Here is a 26,304-nt window from a genome sequence, read left to right as displayed (position 1 = left end):
AAGCACGGGCCCAAGAGTCAAAATATCAGTATTAATGAATCATTGATGATAGTTGTCGCAGAAGGTAGATAATGTGATATGTTATATACTATTAGAGATATTCAAAATATATGTACAACTGATATTGGATATCAAGATGATCCATATTAACTAAGGTAATAAAATCAAAAAAATTTTTTTACATATGAGATCAACATGTGACTGTTTATCATATCATATGTAGAGGATGCTGCTGTTCATTTTTAGTTGCTGATCTTTTTCATCATTCCCAAAACCATAGCATAGGGGTTCCTGAGAAAATTGTTAGTGTTAGTATAAATAAATTTAGAAAGTTGAAAAGTATATATGACAAAAAAATGTGGGATATAATATTACCGGTGAAGCTAAATAACGAAGGCTTCACAAAAAGTTAACTGATTCATTTCCTTGATAAAAAGTTAACTGATTCATTTCATTCTCCCTATTGAGCAAACTTGAATCGATTGAGAATCCAAAAACTTCATTAAGCAAAAGTCACAAAATCAAGTGAGGAAGTTCCTGTAATTAGACAGACTAAGGTATGTTAAAAAGTGAATATACAATATTCAAATTCATATCAGCTGGATGTTGTCATTGTCCTGTATGTAAATAGGCAATAACACATGAGATAATTGGCAGAATTTGAGAAAAACTCATTGTACAAACACAGGATTGCTTCACATCCTTAGTATTTAGGGCTGAGAAATTCGTATTTTCCAGTGAGGAAAGGGAGTTCAGTGAAACTATACCAAGATGCTCATGTAAGTAATAATGTAAAGTTCCCACAAATTAAACTGGATAATGGTACAAATTTTGAACACAATAAATGTTGGGAAGATATGTGTTATGCTATTGCAGAAGCTCATTAGTTGATTTACATTGTTGGGTGGTCTGTTTTTCATAAGATTAAGTTAATCAGAGAAACGCTTACATCCATGAGAGGATAAAATACATTAACAAAAGCTGAACTGTAATTATTGAGAAATATCATCTATCATGTCTCCTACATCAAACATTAATTCTGAAGGCATCTATCTATTTTTTACAAAAGACATGAATTTTTGGAGTTTCAAAAACATCTCTCTTTTCTTTCTAACCAGATAGTCCGAAAGATGCAAACAGAGGCATGATATACCTGATTTTTGGGGAAAATGCAGCAGTTGGCTAACTTAAAAGTGCAGCAAAGTTTAGTCAAATACATAGACAAACCATTGGCTCAAATATAGCCAAAAGTGTAGCAAAATTTAGCTTGACACATAGCAACAATAGACTGAAATTTGATCAGAATTGTAACAAATAGCTTAGTCTAAAATTCAGCAGCAATACAATACAAAATCAGCAACCCATGGTCTAAAATACATCAAAAAAATGGAGCACAATAAGAGTAAAACGCGACCATGATTCAACCTCAAAATGAGGTATCAAACCATAGCAGCCAACCTTATCAAAGGCAACAATTAATTCTCATCAAAGACAGGGGTAACAATAGGGCAGACACATTATCTCTATTTTCTTCCATTTCTGTTTCAAGTAGTTCATGATTTGTTAAACTAATTTACAGTTTATCAATGACACTCTTAAATTTTAATAAATTTCAAATACTTGTAAATGTTTTGAACTGTTAATCATTGTGATTTATAGTTTGATTTTCAATAATAAATGTGATAATGAGATGTAGACTGACCTTTTACAGTTTTTTTGTTGGTGTGGGTGGTTCAAATTTCAGAGTTGCATTTGAAGAACCAGCTGCAGTAGTTGTTTCTGTCACCTCCATCTCACTTATCTCCAAAGGTTTTATCTTTTTGTAATTCCTATCAATAGTGGTTGGCGGAGTATGTTGCTTTTCCATGTAGGATATAATGGAGTAAGTTGCTTGTGTGTTGTTTGAGGTACCCCAAGATGACTTCCTTAGCTGAATTTGAAATAGTTTGTTGGACAACATCTCATGGACATGAATAACATGCAATGATTGCCTCTGTAAATGTAAAGAGTGAGAAGAAACTCTTTGTGACAATAGATGTGTAGGCTGGAATAAGAGATCACCTTAGCACAAGTTATGTCAAATATGTCTTCCGCTGTCATGGAGAGTAGTTTTTCTCCCAATTCACCAGAGATAGATGCTGTGACTGTGGCAGTACCGTCATTAAGATCAATTTGAAAGATACACCTGAAATCATGATAAGTTAAAAATATGACTGTTTGTTACTTTTCCTTTTTCTGACTATTTGAGATTTGATTTAAGGTGCTTTTCTCTTTATTATTATAGGGACAATTTATGATTCGTTCTTAATACATATCAATAATGTTTGTTGTTATGTGTATGATCTATTAATTTTAGAGGTTGAAGGACAGCCTTCTACCAAAAAGTGTTTTCGATTTTGGCACTTACATAGTTAAAGTATAACTTAAATCTTCTGTATATATATAGGTCTTATTAGTATTTTTTTCAAACATATAATTGTACTAAAACTATTTAGAACTACTAAGCAACTAATGTAAAGTCAATTTGGTATAAACTTAAGAGTATTTTCTGTTATAAATGATACACATCAGTGAGCATTTAAAAAAGGAGGTCAATAAAACATCTAACATATATACGGGTTATGAATAGCACATAATATGTATTCTTAAGTAGATATATTAATTGAACAAAGACGAAATAGAAGGAGAAATACCGAGGAAGTAATGTTATTTTCCGATTGCATATTGGACAATGAAAATCCTTTTTATCTTTTGTGCGTTTCTTTTGTTTGCATCCTGAGCATTCAAGTACACAAAACTCTTGCAATTCATCTGATAAGGCCATTTCTGCTTCAACATAGAAGAGTCCCATCTGTTGGGAAATATCATATACATAATACATGTTGAGTTACTGATGAATAAATAAAATTTGTTTTTATTATTTAATAAATATGCAAACTCTTAAATTATCAGCTTGAAGTATGCCTTACAGAAGTTGGTGATGAAATTTGTTCAATAGAGACAACTTGTTGGCTGACAGGAGTCAATACCATGAGAGGGGCAGATGAGCTTGTTGAGGTTTTGTCCGACGCACGACTTAACAACATTGATTTGTTTTCTTTTGCCCTATTGTTACAACAAATTGTTTGTTTAATAGGTTCTTTAAATGCAAATTAAAGCTAGAGAATAGTGATGGAATGTTAGTACCATTTGGTGAGTTCTACAGCCTGTGGGTAATTAGGAGCTACGCGTATTGTTGAATTGTACCTACTCTGCAGTGACAACCCTGTACGACAGAAAGCTTGCATAACGTTTTGTTATTATATAAATTATGTTGGTAAAAAGTTCAATGCATGTACCTTGAAAAGTAGAGATTCCTATATTCCTGCCAAGGATTACAATAAGATCCATCTCTTTTTTCCATTTTTGCTTCGATTTCATTTCCTTCAATTTCTCCAAAATCCTCCCATAGAGTGAGGAGAAATTGATTTTTCCTGAAGTACCATGATAACGACCAGATGATAAGTGATGGTACGATTAAATAAACAATAAAAGTGTATAATTCAAAATATTTTCATTAAATGGGGAAATATAAGGCAAAATGTGCTTACTGATTGTCACAAATGATAATTTCTCGACACTTATGATGACTGCGACCTGCGGATTTTTTAGGACCACAACGAAGAACGATTGCCAGTATATCTGCGTATATAATAAAGAATGAAATGTTGTAAGTGTGTGTATCAGTAAGCAGGTATATTTTACTGTTGTGAAAGTTAATAGGGTGGATATACCGATTTCAACAGCAGAATCAAGCATCATGTGAGGAATGCGGTCAAAGGTTGTGATATTCAGCTTGGTTGGTGGTGGAAGTGGATTCTCAACTCCATTAGATGGTGTGATATGTTCAATTACTGTTTCTTTGTCAAGAACCCAGTAAAATTTATGTATCGGCTTGCCGTGTGAAGTTTGGGTGATTTTGACTCTTGCGGTAGAGATGAGATAGGTATTCATGAGTTTAAGCATTTCTGCATACTGTTCAATTACATCTGCATACAGTACTGCCTTTATTTGGCATTCCTGAAAGTAAGAGTTGTAGAGATCTGAGAATAATTCAAACTATTTACTAAGAGTAAAACAAAACAAAAAATTTTCATATGAGGTAAATATTAAAAAGGGATAATATTCATGAGATTAAATGTAATGAGCTCACCTGTTCATCTTCCAAAATCAAATTTTGGAATCTATATTTCTTGTCAGGGCTTTCTCTCTGGCGTCCGATTTCCACAAATTGAACTTTGCAAATCCAATCTCGTGTTGTTAATGCTATTTGATCGATGTTCAGTCTTAGTACCATGTTTGTTAGAAATATTTAACCAAGCAGTAGTATCTGCAAGATAGCATCACTATTGAGTGAAAGTCCTTTCTTTTATGTGGTTGCATGAACATGAACAATTGAATTAGGAAGAACATGCAAGAACATATTCCTCCAGATACTGAAAGTATATAATTTGTAATGAAAGTACAATAGGAATATTTGTAATGAAATTCAGAACATGCAAGAACATAATTAATTATCCCTAACTCAGTGAAACATTAGAAAATATAATATCCTCAAATCTGTCTGCTAGTAATAAAATTGAAATTTTAATTTAAAATAACAAGTTTAATTTTGTCCCATATTGATTTTCTCCTTTGATGACAACTAAAATCTGCAAGAAAAATTGAAAATGGGAAGAGGGAAAACATGAAAAGGGGAAAAAATACCTTAGAAAGGGAGCAATATTTTTTTTCTTCAATTGAAAGGATGACAAATTTGTTTTTTATGAGTAATGATGAATAATGAGTAATAATGTGTGTATATATATATATATATTATTTATATATAAAAATATACAATACAAAGTAGACACGTTATACTATATAAAAGTACAGGTGTATTCTTTAAAATTGATGGATTTGGCAGCCAATGAGATTGTGCCAAAAAAGAGAAAAAATTATTGCATTTGATAGTAAAATTTAATGATGTATGTCATAAAAAGAAGTTATCACATTTGACAGTAGAATTTGAATAGCTTTGGTCCAAGTTTGTTTTTGAGCTCCATAATTTTATTTTATTATTATTAGATATATAAATTTGGAAATTGTGTCATTTGTGTTTGTGGATGAGAGTGAGATGGTGTAATTTTCTATATTTACTTTTTTTTTGTATTATTAAATGAATTGATTGAGGAAGAGCACAGAAGGAATTCTGACTTCATAAATATGGAGTAGGAAATAAAAATGGCAGAAATCACTTATCTTTGTTCAAGTATATGTATTGTATATTTATCTTGAGTGATTGCTATGAAGTTGCCTTTTAGGATTTTTTGAGAATTTGTTTGAGAATTAAGAGTTATTGTAACTATATAAAAATAAACTGAAAACCAGTATATTATTTTTGAGGTAACAAAATGGTCGTGTAGCAAGTTTTAACTCCCGTCCAAGTTTAATTTTACAGTTGGTATGTATATATACATAAAGCTTTCATGTCTGTAAAAATCAATAAATTACTACTTGAGATAATAGATATCTTCTTACCTGGACATAACAAAATTAGTAAGACTTATTCTTTAAATTAGAAAGGACCAGACAATTTGCTAGTGAACCAGGTCAGATATACTTGGTGATTGACATGTTTCAATTTGTCCAATGTTCTACTGAAGTTGTGACAGCAGTCTTCAACAGTATGAGGTCTAACTGTTGAAGCAAAAAGCAACCAAGAGAAAAGTAAAAATAGTTTTATATTCATTTAAGTACATAGCATGCAAATTCCCTGGAAACTAACTCACAAGCTAACTCACTGTGAATTCTGTAATCTGAATAGAGCAGTTGCATATACATGTGAGAAAGAGATGAGCTATTTCTGCCATGAAATAACATTGATCATATTTCAATCTTGGATCATGATAGAACCAAACATTCATTCATGTTAAAGTACTAATAATTTATAGTCTATGTGCAATAGTTGCCTTATAAGGATTTTTTATTATTATAATAAGCACATAAGATCATAGCATGAATCAAACATAAAAATATATAAAATACATATCAATAAATGTGCTATAAAATTTACTTTCTAACATAGAGCAGTAACAATGAACACAATTCCTGAACGAATATATTCATTCTAGACCCAAATCCCAACCTTAATGAAGAAGTGAAGATCACAACATTTTAAGAAGTTAGATGTTGGAAGTTTGAATTGTGGCACATACACATTTGAAGAGGCCAACGACATCTCAATGAATGCAATATGACATGTTTCATTTGATAAAACATGAATTATGAAATGATGAGCACTATTGCGGCTATGAAGGAACTTACTATTTCAAGACTAAGCTCCATCGTTGCTGGGCGTAAGAAGTTCTGAGTATGGGCAAACAGATAATGTAACATGTGGAAGTGATATTGAGAAAAGACAGAGTCCTGCAAAAATCAAGTAAAATTATTATGCAGTCAAAATCTCAATGGTTAATCACCCATTAAGTGCTAACTCAATAGAAGGAAAAGGAGGATGGTTTCGAAATCGCATAAAAACATGTACAAGTTCTTTTTATTTTTAGTAAAACATGTGCAAGTTCAGGAAACCAGTTCCTAAAATAGAGGTAGTTACAATAGAAATTGAATAATTACAGCATAGTAAAGCAAACAAAACATTCATGTAAAGTGGTTACCTTGTTTTTAGCAGCAACATCTTTCCCACCACCTTGAACTGGCCTCAATGCAAGTTGAAGGTAGTCCCGCGGAGTTATTTTGCGGTTGTCCTCGATCCAATCCAAATAAAAATCCTTTTACAGAAACGATAAATGTATTTTAATAGTTTCACAAACAAGAACAGAAGAAAATCTACAGTGATAATAAACAAATTCTGAATTACCCTAGGCAACCAAACGAAGACTGGGGAGAACTGCCCAAGCTCAGAAGCACTGGCCTTTCCTCCAGAGGCTCTAACACGAATATGCGTAGTCATTTCAGTGACAAGAGAGAGGCGGTCAAGCGCAGCTTCATCGCTACCTCCCATCTAAATTATAGGATTAAAGAGATTATCAGGACACCAAACAAACAAACTGACTGTAGCAACAAGGAAATTCACTGAATTCTGAGGGAGAAGGGTTCAAAATGGCATATCAAAAGAAGCAAATGAAATCGAAGTTTATGTGCTCCTAACCTGGTTATATACAAACATACTTGAAAGAAGGACTGCCAGGGAGAATATCTGTGTGCTATATGTACCCTGTCAAAAAGCAAAACAAAACAGAAATTTTTTTGAAACAACAACAAAACAGAAATTTATAAAAGGCAAAAGTCAGTGACAGGAAGGATAGAAAGGAGAGAGGAAAAAACAAGGCATGTTGTGGATTTATAGAGTTAGTTCCTTTAGTTTGTGAAAAGTTTAGCAATACAAAGGCATGACAATGTAATATAAAAGACATATAGCATGTTCTAGGTTAGTATCCTCCTTCAGAAAACCAATAACGTTAAAAGGGTGGAAACTAACCGTTTGATCATAAGCATCAATTCCTTCTGTGTCCAGCAGTAACAGGTTGTATTCTGTTCCATCAAGATCTGTTCTCCTTAAAGGTGAACTCCACAGCCAAATACCTTTTGTGCATGGCCGATGAGTTGCAGCCACTTGAAAACCGCTACTCCTGCGAAGAAGCTATTGGGCATACAACAGGCTCTCAGCTACATACTTTCGGTAAAGTAAGAAGCAGCACTAAGTTACACATGATAATTTACATGGGAAAGTATACAACTATAAGTTAATAATAATAAAGATAATTGTCATCTCGTTGCAATAGACCTAGTTAATTATATAAGTGAATGGAATTTCTAAAAGAACAATAGCCACTGTACTATAGCTTTGACTCATAATTTGACTGTGATTGATGTATGAAAAGTACAAGAAACATTCTTTACATAGAGGATGACAAGTTCACTGCACAAGGGAAAGAAAATAAAGAAATTACAGAAGCAACACAAAGGAAACTGAACAATGCCGAATGGTCTCCCCTCTAACATATAGTTCCTGCAACTTTCCAAAACATAAAAGTAGATAAATCAGTTGATACTTGATTCACAAAAGGTTTTCAAATTTCTGCTTCTCAAAATGGCAAATCAGAGTAGCCATCTACCATGTGAGGCTTAAACCCCTAAATGTAGGAACTATATGCTTCCTTATATGGTGAACTCCAGTTGAAAGTTGAAATCCTCCAAAACATAGTTTCTAATTTATCCATCATTTTATCATGATTCATCTCTATTTTGATCCTCAGAAGAAATGTATCTTTTTTTGACATTGAGTATAATCGATACCTTCCCCAAATTATCAAATACATGAAATTCTAAGACTATAGACAACCAATGATGATTTTCACATCCACAACAGAATCAGAGAGGAAAAGAAAAGATACATTAGGAAATAAAGGATATCTTGTACGTGATTTCTACTACTTCAATTAGAAAAATAAAATGGAAAAGAGCTCACTGAACATTGTGTTTTAAATTGATGTCCAGCTTGGTGAAACTAAAAATTCATTGAAAATAAGAAGGGAGGCTTCAGCAAGTACGATACCTATATAATATCCATAAGTGTTCAGTGTATCTAATGCTTCAGCTGTGGAATTCACTGTGGTAACTGTGCAGCAACAAGACATAGAAGGTGAAAAATGTCAATGTAAAAGAGAGTAAAGAATAAGAAAAACAAATCCAGATTTCTTAATCATTGAATGTAACATTTGAAATGAAGCATTAACATTCTTTTAAGCCGTTGGAGAAAAGAGACCTTGAATCAGGAATTCACAATCATGCATTTATATGGCATCTTCCTTTTAAGTTTTAAGAAATAGAGAGGCAATAACGAAAAAACACTCTATAAATCTGAAGAATGAGATTTTTCAAATGTGTACCTGAGTTAGTTGTTATTGAATCATGTCACCTCATGGCAAGTGTTACAAATGGAAACACGGGGAAAAAATCTTAATGACAGATTTTAATCTTGAAATTTCTCTACTCCCTTAGGAGAATACCACTACAACTGCGAGGTAGAGAGGCTCAATATTAGCCCACTTAACATATCATGATACTATAGAATGCCATGATAATTAGAAATGAATTTTTTCAAAAAAATCATTGACCAACTTATTTTCATTGTAATATAATAATTGTAATCCTAATCAAACTTAAGCTTTAACAAATTTTGAATCATCTTATGGAAAACGTCAAATGAACTGGCTGCAGAAATATTTCACTTAAACAGTTTTATATCTTAGTTATAAGTTATATAAAGGAATCAACTATCAAAATCATAAGCTTAAAAATGTAAGATAAATGAGGGGTATGTTGAAGTAAAACGTAAACTTAAAGTGTAAACTGTAAAATGTAATCAGCAAATTGCTAAGAAAATAGATCCAGCGACCTACACATAAGTGAAGAAATAACGTATAATACTTCTTTTGCCTTTCTCAGCGTCATAAAAAGATGTTAAAACACTTGACAAATTAAAAAAATAGCATCAAACATACTAAAATGAGGAAAAATCAGAGCAGAAGCAAGAGAAGAAGGACAAGCTGACAACGCAGATTTTTGAAGTTTATATAGTACAGTAACAACATCATTAAATAAAAATAATCCAAAAGAGCGAACAAGAAAAGCCCAAATAAACTCGGCAAAACATATAGGTTAAATGTTGGAACACTGAAGAAGAAACATATAGCAACCATTGACTGAAATCTGGTGAAAAAAACAGAACAAACCGCGGCTCAAAATACAACACAAAAAAAGAATCAGCGAAAGGCCAATAATCAATAGATATTCAACATCAAAATGAGGTGTGAGAAGTTAAATAACAAACAAACAGAGAAGATAAGCAAGAAAATTCACTGAACAGTGAAAAAAGTTAAGAGCATTAGTTGGTTTAACGTAATGAGTGGAAATTTTGATTACCTCATCATCACTTATTTGCACTTGTATAATCTGAAATAAGAAAATTTGAAGCAGAGGTAGTTCTTCTCTGTCATTTCCTTCAGCTAGAACTATAAAAATAGTTACCCTTATAGGGAAAGTTGTTGCTGCAATGTTAGCATTTAGGTTAGTCAAAATCAACAATTTCAAATTTGACTAATTGGACAGGAACAATCTGAATTGAAAGATGAAATTTTAAACTTCAAATGTTGAACTGATATGATTGCAATGTAACTTCTAGTTAGCTTTATTAAATAATGAAGTAAAGGAATCCAAAATTTCACAACATCTAGCATAAGGATGCTTACTTGTTACACTTATTACTTTTAAAAGTATCATGACAATGCTTTTCGAATGATTTCGTCATAAACTACATTATATGTAGAATGACCATCCGTGTCCTGTGCAGTTGGTGGACGTATTAATATTTTTACATTGTCTGAACATTTTGCTCGAGATAAAGCAACATAAAGTTGTCCATGTGAAAAAACTGGTTCACGCAAATATATTCCAACAAAATCTAATGTTTGACCTTGAGCTTTGTTTATAGTCATAGCAAAACATAATCTTATCGGAAATTGTATTCTTTTGAAGGGAACTGGAAGTTTCTCATCTTGTGATGCTAGTAATGGTATCTTTGGAATAAAGACATGTTTATTTTTAAAATCACCACTGCAAATAGTAGCACTAATAACATTTGACTTAAAATCATGACATATCAATCGTGTACCATTGCATAAACCTTCAGTAGGATTTAAGTTTCTTAATAATATAACTGGACAATTTTTTTTCAAAGTTAATCTATAAGGTGGTAAGTTAGCAGGATGTAAGGTATGCAAAAAATCTTCAAATTGGCATTGATCATTTGGTTCTATAGTTTCATCAATAGCTGTATATACTGTAGCATCATCGGGAAATCGATGTATAAGCATGTCATTTATTTCATCAACAAAATCATTTTTTGTTGTCAAAATAATACGGGAAGTCATAAAAGATGGATTACAATAGAATGTACGCAAATTAGGATAAGTAACATTAAATAAAATATTTAAAGATTCTATTTCATCTGTAAAGGGAATGATAAAATTATTGGGAATTTCAATTTTGTTGCAATTGTTAGTTTTTTCTTGTCCATTTCCAATTCTCATTAAATATGAACAAAATGCTGGATCTTTTTTCGCACGCATGTTTTCAGATAAGCACACTTTTTCAAGATGATTCCAAATACGGGAGTATAATAAACTTTGATTTATAAAGTCCTCTTTTTTTCCACTACGAACAACAGGAAGTGTTTGTCTAAAGTCTCCCCCCAAAACTACTACTTTTCCACCAAACAGTGCTTTTGTATTCATAAGATCTTTTAGAAGTGTATCAAGAGCTTCAATCATGTTTTTTTTTGCCATTGAGACTTCATCCCAAACAATTAGTTTTGAATCTCGAATTAGAATCGCTAACGAACTTTGTTTACTAATATTGCAAGTGAAATTGTCATCAATGTCAACAGGAATTTTGAAACGTGAATGAGCTGTTCGTCCTCCCGGAAGTATTGAAGCTGCCACACCAGAACTTGCAGTTGCCAAAGCTATGAATCCTTTTGTTCTTACAGCAGCCAACAAAGCTCGATATAAAAATGTTTTTCCAGTTCCCCCAGGACCATCAATGAAAAAAGCTCCTGATTTATTAGAATATACTCTTTCAAGAATTATGTTATATGTTCTTTTTTGTTCAATATTTAATTTGCTTTGTAGAAGTATATCTTCTTCAGACACTATTATATTTCTTTCAAAATAAATTTCTTTTGCCTCATTAGTTGTTCTAGAAGAGCTAACATTTCCAAATATATCTTTGAATTCATTTATGTTATGTCCCATTGAAAGTAGAACTTCATTGATATGATTTAAAACTAAGAGTTGAATATCATTTTTTGTAACATTTGGAATTGTTTTAAAATCCTCTGACATAGAGTCTTCGTATTTTTTCCAAAGATCTATTGGGTTACCAGGATTACAATAAACTAATAATGTTGCAAATAGTCTTCTTAAACTATAAGGCATTTGATAGCTGACTGCTTCAGACATACAATCAATTAAGTTGTTATCAGAACGTAGTAAGCCTCTTTTTTCTGCAGCTTCCCTAAATGTAGTGTAGCATCTTTCATTCATTGTACGAAGATCTTCGTATGATGTTGGTCCTCTTACATTCATTAGAAGCAACCTAAGATAATATCTTTCTCCTTCGGTTGGATGACATGTGACAATACGCCCGATAGTAAGTCGTTGTTTTCGACGCGACCACATTTTGTATGATGATGACCATACAAAGTGTTGGGGAAACTCTTTATACAGTAAATTCAGATTTATAGCATCGTTATTGATTTTGTTCATAAGAAAGAATTCTGTTAACATCGTTTTTTTAATCATTGGATTGTTTATTATTTGATCCACAGTTTGGTTATTTTTAAAAGAAACAAATTGTTGTCCATCAAGATGCAATTGCAACTGGCAAACACTTGGAGTCATTTCACTTATCGCAAAAGCAAGCAGACGCCATGCAGCCTCCGGTGGAGAAACCCATCTAGCAGATTGGTATTCTTTGATTTCATCTATTTCTATGTTAGTATCATTAGTATTTACAGAAAATGCAATTTTATCATGTCCTTTGCAAATATATTTGTAAATGTATTTGACAGCCTTAATGTCAGAACATATTTCAACATTCATATGACAACCAAATTTCTTCAGTAAATACGGATTGTACGGAACAATCCAAGAATTATCAATGTTGTGTCCTCTAACTTTGATTGGTGTGATCATTTTTGGTCTTTTGTAAAGGGGATATGAATTCTTTCCTTTGGTTGTTTGTTCAGTAAGTTCTTTTGGATATTTGAATTTACATTTTCCTTCTTTTTGCATGCATGAATTTGAAGGATTTAAATATCCACAGGGACCATGAATCATGTGTTTGGTCACAAGTTTGTATAGATCATGATCAATATGGGGATCAGGTAGTTCAGCACATACAATTTTATCATATGCTTATGGTGTTAACAATTTATATCCATCCATAAGAATAATGAGAAATGGGCATGGGGAAGACCCCTTTTTTGAAACTCAACTGTATACATAAAAGCTGCAACCTTTCCAAATATGTTTCTTTTTTGAATATCAGTTTTAATTTCTTCTACTTTTGCTCTGAATACTCTACTAACTAAATCAGGTCTATTTTGAACTTCTTCCATTGGTTGTAAATGTTCTTGTATTTCAGGCCAAGAAGGATTACAAGTCATCGTTAAAAATATGTCGGGTTTTCCAAAATGTTGTACCAAAGCAATGGCATCCATATATCTTCGACGCATATCTCTTGGACCTCCAATGAAACTACCAGGAAGAAATTTTTGTCTCCCAATATTGGAAGCATCTCTTTCTCCTTGCCTTAATAAATCAATGATTCCTTGGAAGGCTTCAACTCTAAATAGATCTTGATTAAATAAGATAAAATATAATCAGTGTGTCTCTAGTTTTATATATTGGTCAACTATGTATTGTTGAAATACCCTTCCAGAATGTAAAGTTTCATTTGGTTCTTCATCTCTATTTGAATTTATAACAATAATATTCACGACAGGAAACAGTTTCTCTTTTTCTCAATCCTTTTGATAAAACTTTAGATTCCATGTCAAGGACTCCATCAATAGAAGTGATGTTCATTATACTTGGTAGCTGCTCATATTCACAGTAAATTTGTCTGTTGGAATAATTGTATTTCTTGATTTTTTTAATACCACAATGCCAGCCATTTTGACCATAAGGAAACAACAGTGGATATTGCAATGGATCATAACATCCATAATAGTAATTTACCAATTGACTTCTGTTACTATGAGTGTAAATTCTAATATGTGGTGTGGAAATTTTATCATTTAATTGATCTTCAATCCAAATTGCCCCAACTTCGGATGCAGTTGGTAAGTTATGTGTTCTTTGGTCTAAATTGGAACTTGAGTTTAGAGCAATATAAAATTCAGATAAATTTGGAAGAGCTGTTAGCGATCTTAAAAAAGTAGAATAAGGATTAACTTTTAGTATATCTATGAGCTTTGTAACAATTATCTCATTAAGATTATCTGATAATGCCATTCGGTTTGTTAGCTCATTTTCATTATCATAGAAATATAATTGTAATTTTTTTCCTTTTCCTCCTGAGGGTATCAAATCATCAATGAAGTGATACATTTGTCCTTGGACTTTAAATGTATAGATGCCACGATTTCTCCTTGCTAATTCTCTATCATAATGTACTCCAAGTGAAGTGAATGCAAACATATTATTGTAGGCTCTACTGTAAGTGCGAAAATGTTGGGATTCTTTGGAGTCACCTAAGAACAAATTTCGCAACTCAATAGGCATGTTATGAGAAGTTAGCCTAATTGATCCATTATTACAACAAAAACCTGGTGATTCATATTGAAATCTTTTTGCTGCACAAAATTTGCAATTTGGAATTTTCTTTAAAAGTAAGTAATCTTTTAGCAATAAATTATCATTTTGTAGATTTACTTCTAACTTATTTCTACCTGTGCATGATAAAAAGCAATTATTTGTTACATAAAGGCATACATTGTTTTTTTTTAGTACTATGGTAGAGAGAAGCATACCTCTATTTGAAGTACGTCTTGAACTTGATCTGCTTGCAGCATGAGATGCACCCGACGTTGATCCTAGTATCAGGAATAAAAATATTTAGACACAGTTAGCCAATTATTAAAAATGAATATAGTCAAAATAGTTTAAGTAATATTTGTGAACTGACCTACTTCAAAGGTAGATAAGCAATTAACTATACTTTCTCCTCCAGTTGAAGTAACTGGTAGGTTTATAGCTTCAGAAGCTTCAACTACAAAATGAGGAAAATAACTTTAGTAAGAGTAGTTGAGCTGAAGCAGCTAACTATACTTATAGATATTCAGAAGACAGATTGAAGGAAAGGAAGGTAACAATATGGTTAGCTAACCTTCTTGAGGAGATAACAAAGAAGTGGTGATTGTAAGGGCGCCATTACTATTTAATTGATGTTCTGCTGTAGTTAAATTAACTGGTAGGTTTGTAACTTCGAAATCTTCAACTACAAAAAGAGGAAAAAAGCTCTAGTAAGAGTAGGTGAGATAAAGGGTCAAACTATATCTATAGATATTCAGAAGACACATTTCAAAGCTGCAACTACAAAATGGTGACCAAGATGATTTCATCTGATGGTTGAAAGAAAACTTCAAGTATTTTGGCAACCAATGTGAATATTATTAACATAAAAAACATAAAAGAGACTTATAATCATCCAAACCTCAACATATTGAGGAAAAGTAAAGACATGTAATTACATAATTTTGCCAAAAAACGACTACACCTACTTGGTTTTTTTGTATTATTGAACATTAATATTGTTTCACCCATTTCTCTATTAATTGTGTTCACTATCTCTGTATATTGCATATGCACTTGTTTGAAGTGTTTCCAATTACTTGCCTTCCTCCCCACATAGCTGCTATCACTTGCTTCTTCAAACTCTTCCAATGTTTAACTTTGATCATTTCTACTGTTTCCTTGAAACCTCTTGTAGGTATATAGACTTTTATCCATTGAGTTACTGTATTCCTTACTTTTGTAGCATATTCACATTCAACAAATAAATGATTGCTTGTCTCCATAGTTGAATCTTGGCGCATACAACATGAACTGTCCTCTACATGTATATTTAGATGGTATATTTTAAGGAAATATTGATTATATTAGAGGAGAACATAGAGTTGCAGCTAATGATTCATCCCAACGACTCAGAATCATTTCACAAGTTGTTCCTTTTTTGTTAGAATTAGCTTGTGACCAGAAGTAATTCGTTTTGATTTTCCTAAATTTAAACAGGCAGCAACATTTCGCAACTACTGTGGTAAGAATAAAATGTCTCTTGCAGCAACATAAAATTATATATATGACTGTAGAATTATCAAAGCTTTATAAAAGAGCATGTTATGTCTTGGAAGAATAACACCACATGTAATGACTTCTGGAATAAATACTTGACATGTAATGAACTGAACAATTTTTTTATACCTATTTCTAAGCAAATGTTGTTATAACGATATGATATTTTTCCCACAAATGAAATGTTGGATCTCCTAGGGCTCAGAAGTGTTTATTTGTAATTGACAAACCATTCACCTAGCAACAATATACACAAATAATTCATATATATAATCGTATAAAAAATAGAAGAAAGCACAATATGGAAACCAAACTCTTAGCAGATAAAGCAAAAAAAGGCAGAGGAGAAGCAACTCATGTGAACTGTGAAGATTCGATAACCCCCAACCCAATAGGAAAATTTTAGTTATTATTTCTCATAAGTTCACTATGCTTCTATTTGCTTTCCTATTCTGATGACCTTTGGTAAGAAATCCCATATAAATTGGAAGTTTAAATCGGTAAAGTTGATCAAAATTAGTTACTTCAAGACAGTATGAATCTCTCCATTAAATTTGGTAACAACTTATTCTACATAAAGTTCTTAATCTGCCCATTAATAAAATTCGACTATGACTTTTGGTATACATAGTTCATATAAATAACTTTTAGTAGTTTCACATTATACGCGTCCATTATGTTTGATCCTATACGTGAAAACTACTAACACAATTTTGCTGTCTTTTTTTTACAACAGATTTACTTAAATATGGTTAGCTAACCTTGTTGAGGAGATAATGAAGAAGTGTTGATTGTAAGGGCGCCAGTACTATTTGATTGATGATGTCCTGTAGTTAAAGTAACTGGTAGGTTTGTGGGTTCAGAAGCTTCAACTACAAAATGAGGAAAATAGCTATAGTAAGAGTAGTAGCGTCTAACTATAATTGTAGATATTCAGAAGATAGAAGGAAGATAAGAATATGCTCAGCTAACCTTGCTGAGGAGATAATGAAGAACTACCGATTGTAAGAGCGGCAGTAGTGTTTGATTGATGAAGGTGTTTTTGTCTTTTTGACTCAGCCCTTTTTTCTCTTAGCTCGGATAAAAATAATTGCTTTCTCTCTAGTGACATCTGTGCATATCTGGTACGACGACGCAAATTTTTCTCAGAAGTTCTTTCTTGGGCAGACACATTATTTCTATTTTCTTCCATTCCTGTTTCAATTAGTTCATGATTTGTTAAACTAATTTACAATTTAATGCAATATGGAAAAAATACATACATAACTGGGAAAAAAGGGCATACACTAAGAAATATCAATGTAGCGTTCACGAAAATAAAAATTAGAATGAAAATAAGACAAACAAGCACAATTATTTAACTAATAACATTAATTTTACATATCCAAATTTTGAGATATCGATAATCTTTAAATCTATCTACAGCTAAAACAATGAAAGGGGAAGAACTTCAAACATTATTTCAAGATAAGAAGCAAATTATCCTTAAAATGCGCGACTATTATACAAACACCTCTTCTTCTCCCTAAAATCCTAACCAGAAATCTTTAAACAAATATTTTCTTGAAATTAAAATCTATAGGCACCCATGCCTTAACTAATCAACGGACAACAATGAATTTCAATTTATAAATAAGAGTGGTGACCTTCTCTTTGTTAGAAAAGAAGGTTGAATATATAAAGATCCTGAATTGTGCAGTCTAAATATAACATTTGCAGATCACAAGGAAGAGCAGAACAGCTTGAAGTCAGCTATCCCATGGTATAAAGAAGTGGCTTTTCTGTGCATCAGAGACGGAGGTAATACTCTACTTCCTTTGTTTCCAGGTATATCTAAAGGCTGAAGAGATGTTGCATAAAATGCTTCCTACCATGTGGCCTCTGCATCAGAATTAATGGTTTTTCTTTCAATAAACAGTACTGTGTGAAATTTTTTCCGCCTTTAATACACAATTATTACCATTTTTCAGAAGAGAAGTCAAAATTCACGTCTCTGATTGCTCATGAACTTGATGGTCCACTGTCATCAGTAATAGTTAAAGGATTCATAGATCTATTACTATGATAGTTAGAGGAGCCTCCATTAAGATAACTTGGTCTTGTAGGTTGGACGACTATCTGACATTGTTCCACGATCTAAGTTATAGACATACTCAACATAAGTTTGTGTAAGGAAGAGAAAAAGGTCAATTCTTTACATGTTGGAAGGCTTCGAGAAGTAGCAGAATCTCTGAGAAGAGATCATATATGTAGTTGTCTATTTCATGCAAGTCCGAATGACGAATCATCTGAAAAGATATCAATTGCATCCATTCGAGAACGTCGAACCAACATGTATTGAAGCAGCACTATGGCAAGGAGAGATGATCAAGCTTTTAGTAGCTGAATCTACCATTAATTGTATGTTTTCATTCTTTTTTTTTAATCATAATGGATTGTGAAGACATAGTGCGAGTTCATTACTTTATCCTCTCCCCGGGTTCAGTTCAAAATGTACAGAGGAATCATCTGAAGAGATATCAATTGCATCCATTCGAGAACGTCGAACCAACATGTATTGAAGCAGCACTATGGCAAGGAGAGATGATCAAGCTTTTAGTAGCTGAATCTACCATTAATTGTATGTTTTCATTCTTTTCTTTTTTAATCATAATGGATTGTGAAGACATAGTGCTAGTTCATTACTTTATCCTCTCCTCGGGTTCAGTTCAAAATGTACAGAGGTTGTTGATATACCTAAGTCGAACCTAATACTTTTAAAATCTGCTGTCTACAAAAAATCTTAAACTATAAATCATCTTTTAACGTATAAAAAAAACTCNTAAAAAAATGTAAAATTAAGTTACTGCTAACTATAAGAAGATGATATAAGTTTTTTGTAATTATAAGCACATTACTTCTAATGTGTCGCATAATCAGAACAGAGGGTTGTACTTTTAAATTCTTCACATAAATGTATTTTGTCAACAGCAATGTCGCACCAAATATAAATAATATAATGAAAACACACATGGCCAGTGCAATCACAAATGTAATTTCTATAAACATAACTACTTGTCGCCCTACCAATATTTGAGTCAAATATCATCTTAATTCTCTGATTAAACAGAAGCTTACATACACCCACAATTTTCTTTTAATTTCTATAAACATAACTACTTGTCGCCCTACCAATATTTGAGTCAAATATCATATACCATAGTATGTCCACCCTTCTCATACTTGAACATAACCTAACCGTATCTTTCCAAAAAATATCCATAGCTTCTTTCATCTTGGCAGGTTACAAATTCATCTACCATTTTCCCTTTTGTTTTCTTTCCACTTTTCTCTTCGGATTTTTCCCAGAGTAATTTGGATGTTCTGTGGAGCCAACTCTTTCCACCAGATTTCTATATTTCTTTCATCACATTTAATCACATTATGCCCCTTTTCTATAGTTTCAAGCTTAGAAATACTCATCCTATGCTCAAGTTGTAATTTTGCGCTCGGTAAAAATTGACCGTTCTTATTGATCAGTCTTATTCTCTCGTGTTAATTTAACGAAGTTACGATAAACAAAAGCTTACATACACCCACAATTTTCTTTTAGTTTTACTCCAAAATGAAGCTTATAAGTTCACAAACAAAACACACCAAAATTGTCTCATGGCTACAAGAATCAAATCTGATGCTGCATGCAAGAACAAAACAATAATTTGTTCAAATTTTAGCTCAAAAAGATTGTTACCTGAGTTGTATTCTACACCTCTTCTTCTCTCTAATTTCTGACCACTATGTCCACTTTTGTAGAATTCTGCCCAAATCGTTTTACTTTGATATAAAACCTCTAATTTGTATTACCTGGAGAGCAACATTGAAGAGAAATTTGAGGAGACATGGAGATTAATGGAGAGGAACTGTGGAGGAGAAATCAATGTAGAAGCAAATGTGGAGGAGAAGTAAACAAGGAAAGAACTAAAGTGGTATAGCGAAATTACCCATCTGCCCTTGTTCATCCTCTACAAATCTCCACAATTTAATGGTAAAATTACATAATTATCCTTGTTAAATAAAGTAAAATCTAAATAGGGGAGAGGAGAAAAGTGACCGACAAATCCAAAACATGTCACTATCTAGCAAATTACTATAGTCATTTTCAAGGACAATAATGTCATTTTACATAGTGATGCATGTGACAAGCTGTGTTCTTCCACCTCACAAGTGTACACCTTTTACTTGACTAAATTAAATATATATATATATTTAAAGTACAATTTAAATAGCTTTGGGAACAGCTTTTTAAAGCTGTGTTAGTCCTTCAACTCCCTCTTCTAAATAGGGGAGAAACATAAAACCCTATTTACTCCAATTTATTATTCCACATGGATCAAGTGATATAGGCTAATAAGTAAATTATCTAAAGTTACTTATAAATTAATAACCATAGTTAAATAAATATTTTAAAATTCACAAACTAACTTTACCGACTGATCAAGAAATTACTCGGGCAACTATTGAGATGGGTAAAATGATAATTTTGTAAAATTTGCTTAAATGATTATTTGGGTCATTACTAGGAGGTTCACCATAGCTAACTCGAACTGCATGTGGTATCAACCAAGATCCTGTCGATGATCCTGAGTACTTGTATCTGCATTATGAAACGATGTAGGCCAAATGGCTTAATACATGGAATGTACGACCATGTAAGAAAAATTCTTAAGCATAACATAAGCTTGAGCTGGTGGAATAGAAACATATTTACCTCTTCTCAACTCATTCAACTCAACTCAATGAAAAGAAACATATTTCAACTCAACTCAAAGAAAATAGGGTTCAAATCAATGATAAGATATTTAACTCTGTAAAATAAGGCTCAACTCAATTGTAAGATATTCAACACAGTGAAGAAAGGCTCAATTTTAAAAATAAAATACTAGCTCGAATCTGGGTACTCTACTCAAGATACTCAACTATGTATACTTAACTCTTGATACTCAACTCTTGATACTCAACTCAATATTAAACAACAATATATGAAAAGTTCTCAAAACAGTAGAAAGAAACTCAATGTATTGAAAAATACAAAATAACTCTGTTTGTGTGCAATGATAAAAGATAAACTCTTCTTATATATGAAAATACAAGGTAAACTCTATGTATATGAGAATACAATATATAGTTGTAGCAGGTTCTCTAACCGACAATCTTCTCTGTGAGCTATGTAATGATACAAATTTTGCCTCACACTGTCAGGACAGTCATATACCTTGTCCGAGTATAGAATCTAACTACTAAGTTGATCCACTAGTTTATGATAAAAAAACACTAAGGAATTATCTAAATAGTATGACCCTTTTCTATCCATGATGACTACGACTTATAGGGGTTAGGAGTTGTCTTAACTCTCCCCCATAGTGGTGCCCAATACTACTCTCAAAATATACTAGCTGATATGTTTAATAACATAACTTTGTGATTTGAGATAATTACTCAAAAACTAGTGTGAAGGCTCTCTTGGGAATCAGTGGTTCCTCTCTTACTCAATTGTGAAATCATTTACTCTTTACTAAAATCTAGATCAAAAACTCTTTTGGAAATCTCAGTTTTCTTTCTTGTTTAAATGTGAAAAGATTTTATTCTTTGGGATGCATAGTCCCCATATATTTTTTTTTGAAGAAAATGCTGTTCACTCTTTACTCTTTACTCAACTTGAAACTCAAGTCTTAAAACAAGTTTAAAGAATTTGTAAAAGACTTCTTAAAAAAATAGGGTTCATGCAAAATTGTAGGTGTGAACGACTCAATTCAAGGTTTTAAATAACCATGGATTGAACTCAATACTTGAAACTCAATTACTTCAATTACTACTCATTTCAAGAATGTTCAACTGTAAGGGTTCATGCAGAATTATGAGCATGAACTAGTTAACTCAAAGACTCAAAGATACTTCTTATCTCAAGATTCCTCGTCTTTTAGGGTTAATGCGGATTTATGGGCATGAACAACTGTCACAACCCTGACTCTCGTGATTGGCACCCATACTAATTCTCCGATGGGAGAACAACTACTACAACCCGAACTAAGCAACTAAATCGAAACTAAGACAATTAAGTTACAGAAGCAAGTTAATTAACTAACCAATGCGAAATTTAAACACCTAGAATCTGAAAGTCAATGCACCAAAACATCTAATAAGATCCATAAATCTAAATAAGAAGGGATACATCCCTAAACTAAAGAACTATTCAACTATATATAACAAAAGCTTAAGTCCATAAATAGTGGACATATATGAAAGAGAATTCCATGGCAACCCAAAATAATTGGCTCGCCCTTGAATTCGAGCAACGATTACTGATCTTCTAAGAAAGGTCTGCTACTAGTCGCGTGAAGATGTCTTGTGCTCAAAAAAATGAGAGCAAGTGCAGTATCAGTACATAACCATAGTATACTGGTAGGATCACGTGGCTATCCCACTAGTGTAACATAAACAAGTCAAACAACATTATAATCACATGAATATATATCAACATTTACAACATTATCAATAGGAAGAATCACCAACACATTTTATATTTATCATCACATTATTGTCCTTTCACACAACCCAAACCCAAATAGTTAGCTTGCCGGAACGTGCCAATCCAATCCCTATTTATGTCGGAACGTAGCAAAATCTCATAGTTGTGTCGGAACATGACAATCTGATCCCCATTCACACACTAGAATCACAATCACAAGTATATCATCAAGATCATACATATACATTATGATTTCATTGTTACATCATTCATCTATCTCATTTACAACAAGTGTGATCAATATTTCAACATTTATACACATACAAGTATCACAACGAGGCAAGAACATGCATACATCACACAACCATAGTTACACAACCATCACCTACCTCGAAACAAGCTTGAAACCCTAAGAAACATTATTCTTCCCTTTTCGGATTCGCTTTTCTTCTTTTTGGTCTACAAATAATCACAATAACACGGGAATCAACAAGCAATCGCTAATAACTCGAAACTATAACAATTCTACGAACCTTAAACCAAACCCATGATCCCAACTAACCAATTTAGGGTTGTATCCCTCATAGAATCCATAAAAAAACCCTTTCCCGTCATTATTAACCAATTTTATTACGTTCTACGGATCAAAAAATGGATTCCGGGAGTTAAAAGCTTACCTTTAACCTCAAGAATGGTTAAAAACAAGTAGAAAGTGATTGGGGCTCATTCCTTACCTCTAAAAATTGAAAAGTACCAAATAAGATCGTTTAGGGTCTATTAACGACATTATATCACATCTGGCCTACCACAGTGGCCCTCGCCTAGCTTTATCGGTGGCACCAGAGCGACATAAGTACCCGCCAAATCGGCACCTTTGAACGAGTGAGCTCTCATATTTTATCCTCAATTTTAACCCCCATCGCACATGCCACAACACCCCCTTTCTTGTTAGAGTGGCCTTACTAAAGCGGCAAAACCCCGCGTCAAAGCGGGATTTCCAAACCTTTGAGCAAATTAAAGAATTTTTGATTTCCCATTCCACAACACACCTCTAACCCACAATGTTCAGAAAATACCTCTTATGCTAAGTTCAATTCTGGCAGTTCTACTCACCCAAATTCAACTTCGTAAAGTAGTACAGATTCCTTAACGAGTTATAACACCTCACAGAACTCCTCTACCTGATTGTTACCAGATTTACCAGATTAAATTCATAACTCCTCTACCTGATTGGTACCAGATTTACCTAATCTTTGGTTACTCTGATTTCCTTCGAATTTGGACAAGGTTGGAAAAAATCCAAGTACTACAAAAAAGTTTTCCAGCCCCAAATTTTCTCCATTGGCATTTCTATAATGACGGAACCCGGTCACTGCAACAACTTAACTCAAGGTAATCATGGGTAGCTTGTACTATCCCATGATTAGAAATATAATATCAAAAGGATTATGAACTCTATACTCAAGCTTAAAGATACTACTCTTCTCAAAGAGACTCAACTTATGGAGTTCATGTAAAATTATGGGCATTAATGAATCGACTCAACGGTCTACATAAAGATTTGGAACTTTTATATCAGACTCTTCTCATTCTCATACTTATTTCGTCAAAACGTAGCTTGAATCAAATGTTGATCCCAAAGGATTCACAATTGAACTCAGACTTTGTTGACTCTACTCTTAAATCTGTCATGAATGTGTATTATGAATTCAAGAGTTATGGTTTCATGATATAAAGGGTCTCGTGATGACAAAGTATGCTCATGAATGCATTCTCCTCACTCTCATACTCACTTACTCGAATCTTGAAACATGTTATTAGAATTTGTAGAAGACTCTTCAAAAAGACTCAAAGGGACTTTCTCAAAATATTTGAAAGAACTCTCAAGACTTGACTCTCAACTCTAGCTTGAATTTGATTTATGAATTCAAGGATGTGATTGTTAATTGGAAAGATCTTGTGATGTTTAGAAATATTTTTAGATAGTTAAATGTAAGAAACGATCAAGAAATAAATGTTTGTAAGCAAATCCGCGATGCAAAGATGCATTTTAATATTTGGTCGTGAAATAAATTTTGAGGCGGAAGGGTCCTTGAACTTTCCGCAATGTGGATAAAAATTTTCCAATCCTAAGGAATAGATCTTCGATGCGGACTTGGAACCCTAATTTGGTCGACTTGTTGCTTCTTCGTTTTCTAACCACGATTGCCTAAATTCGATTCTTTTTCTCAACTCCTCTTTAGGTTCAGATACATAACACATGTACACTAGAATCTAACTCAAAAAAACTCTATAAATCGACGAAATAATCTTAAGAACTCCTCAATCTCAGCCCAATTCTAGAACAAAAGCAAATTTCAATAAACATATTAAGAACACCAAACTTTCAACTTACTAGGAAGAATTTAACGCTGAAATTGACATGATTGGCATGTGGCTTAACAAATACAACACTATGGAAGTTTATGTACCACTTAGGGATTAAACTCATGGCAAAAATCCGCTAGAAAACTCAAGAACTTTGATGAATGCCTTGATCCTTTCCTCCTTTGTCCTCTTTTCTCTTCTGGAATTCTCAACTAAAACCTTAGGCATATTAGGATTATAAAATTGAACCTGATCAGATCAGACCCCTTAAAGCTTACTGAAAATGAATTAAATCTGATTTTGTAAGGAAAAGACCAAAATAACCATCTCTATTTTTGGGTAACTTTCCTTAACTAGACAACCTGACTTCAAAAGAGCATATCTCACTCACCGAAATCGACACTTAGAAAACTCGATAGCGTTGAAAAGATGATTCAAAGGCCTTTGATTAGCTATCTTGTAGCCCACCTAACTCATCATGTACTGAGAGTTATGGTCGTTTGAACTTGACTCAAAACATTGAAGAGCTTAGGAATGACTTCGACGAAATCTCTCTAGCTCTTTTTGGAACATAAGGTGCTACATCTAGTGACTTTAACACTTAGAGAATTTTAACTAATGTGGTAAAAGCTCACTCACTACGAAGAACGGTTCGAGTCTTAATTCGAATATTTTTATAGGGTGTTATAGTCGACATCTGGCTTTGAAATCTATATAAAAATATATATTGTGTATAATTAATAATAAAGAGAAATATACTTAAAATATCAAAAATATTATCATTTTATAATTTATCATTAAAAGAAAGAAGAAAAGAAAAGAAAAAGATTTTTTTATTAAGAGTAAAAATTAAAGATGTGTGAGTTATGAATAATTACTCATTATAAATTGGAATGTGAAGAGTGTTTGCTGTAAATTTTCCTCCTTAAATAAAATAGTTGTTTGTAATAAAAAAAGAAATTTACTTTTACAGTACAATATTTATTTAACTTCTAAAATAAAGCCAAAAAGGGAGAGAAAAAGATAAATGGTAATGGAGGCCACATGGAGGTGTCACATCACCTTCTCTATGTTTCTCCTTTATATATATACTAGTATACGTACCCACGCATTGCATGGATATTTTAAAATATAATAGTTTTAAATTTTACAAATAACTAATACGAATTATATTTTAGTAACAAAAGTTCATGCATAATCATATATAATGTTTTAATTTTATATATACATCTAATGCTAACAAATTTTATCCTAATTTACGTGCAATGAAGGTATGTTCTTCAAAGACACTAAACATTATTCTAACTTCTTTACTACTGAAACTGACTGAATAGGGGGTACCTCAACACTGGAGTCATTAACTCGTACTAAGTGATAGACAGACACCTTAGAAACTAACTTTCTTAGAACTAACATCCTTGCCTTAAGGTACGAAATGAAATAACCATTAGGAAACTTAAACTTGACTACTTA

At 32.5% G+C, this 26,304-nt stretch overlaps 2 pseudogenes; both read right to left on the bottom strand.

Annotated features, from left to right (window-relative positions):
• Positions 1 to 449: 449 nt before the first annotated feature.
• Positions 450 to 4,458, bottom strand: LOC107014140 (annotated as a pseudogene).
• A 5,508-nt stretch (positions 4,459 to 9,966) lies between these two features.
• On the bottom strand, positions 9,967 to 19,763 carry LOC107013228 (annotated as a pseudogene).
• Between the last annotated feature and the right edge of the window lie 6,541 nt (positions 19,764 to 26,304).

The sequence above is a fragment of the Solanum pennellii genome, chromosome 3 (assembly GCF_001406875.1).
Source record: "Solanum pennellii chromosome 3, SPENNV200".
Classification (NCBI taxonomy): domain Eukaryota; kingdom Viridiplantae; phylum Streptophyta; class Magnoliopsida; order Solanales; family Solanaceae; genus Solanum; species Solanum pennellii.
Note: the sequence above shows the minus strand (reverse complement) of the source record. Positions and strands in the feature narration are given on the sequence as shown.